Genomic DNA, 1597 nt, shown 5'->3' on the forward strand with positions numbered 1-1597 from the left:
TAACTGTGATGATAGTGGTCGGGTCGATTTATTTTATGTTTTCTTTCATCCATTGTTTAGACTTTATTGGGTCTATAGGATTTTTTGAGCAAACTTTTTCAAGTAAACTTTCAATTTTTGAAAAAAATTATTGGTTAAGTAAAAATTTGAACTCTTCCTCATTCTCCCCCATTTTAAAAGACAAGGTTTCTTCAATTTTTCTTTGAGAGATGTTGACAGGTTCTGGTTTTTTAAATTTTGAATTATTTTTGATTGATTCTAAAAATCCATGTTTTCCATTTCTATAAGCGTTTGTGATTTTATCAACAATGATTTGAACACCATTATTGTGGAAAGTAACTGTTTTGAGATTTTGTACAAATGGTCTATACAAAAGCAGAATTTATTTCCTAGGATGAAATTTATTCCACATTCTTGTTGGTATACAGAGGGGATATGGAATATTTCTTCAGCAAGTCTTATCTGTAAATCAACACATTTTTTGTTGATAATTACAGTTTCGTTTGCTATAGAAACCTTTATAGGTTTTGGAGTGTTAATACAATGTTCTTTTGGAATAACATATTTACTTGCGATACAAAGACTGGCTCCTATATCAATATAACAATTTAAATCAATTTATTTGTATCCGACGAATCTAAATTGTAACGACGCAAATTTTCAAAACAATTTTTCATTTTTCAAACAACATAATTATCATTTAAACATTCTCAAATCTCATGTTCAACAATTGTCATGAAATAAAAACATATTCCACAATCACAAATAAGGTCTTCTGTCTGTGTGTACGGATCATGTCGGCGCCTTCCCGCGACCGTCAGTAGTACCTGAAACACATAACACATAACACTGTAAGCATAAATGCTTAGTGAGTTCCCCAAAATACCACATACAACACATATTAGCCACTCAAGGCTATAACTCTGTTTGACCCTCTAGTCAATGTGTCTCAGTCGGACCCTCCAGTCCCATAACTCTGTGGGCCCTCTGGCCCTAACTCTATGGACCTTCTGGTCCTAACTCTGTAAACTCTGGATCATACATAACACAAATCACATAAAATCATATCATACAGATAGCATACAAAATACTCTGTCACATAGCTCTAATTACCACTCTAGGTAAAGTACAGTGAGAAGACTCACCTCGGGTAACTCGGTAATACTGGTCTAGCCTCCGCCTAATTACATGGAATCATTACTCTAATCAATACAACTCTCAAGGCTAGACTAATCCCTCTCTAAGTTCTCCCAGAAGGTTAAAAGACCATTTTACCCCTCTCATGGCTCAAAGACCCAAACATTGACTAAACCCTAAAAGTCAACAAAAGTCAACTCTCTGGGTTACGCTGCGCTTGCCAAACTTGTACGTTGGGTGTACCCGGCCACCTCACAGAATCGGGGAACGCGACCCCCTACGTTGCGCGTACTGGGATTACTCCCCGCGTAAGTCCCAGTTTCATACTCCTTTGATTTTGGGTCTTAAACGGTTAAGACACACGTCTAACTTTCAAATCTGACTGTCCCTAAGCCTCTTAATCCATAAAGTCGGTGACTTTAAGCCTTTGCATGGCTGTAAAAGTCACCAACACCCAAAT

Source organism: Lactuca sativa, chromosome 8 (genome assembly GCF_002870075.4).
Source record: "Lactuca sativa cultivar Salinas chromosome 8, Lsat_Salinas_v11, whole genome shotgun sequence".
Taxonomy (NCBI): domain Eukaryota; kingdom Viridiplantae; phylum Streptophyta; class Magnoliopsida; order Asterales; family Asteraceae; genus Lactuca; species Lactuca sativa.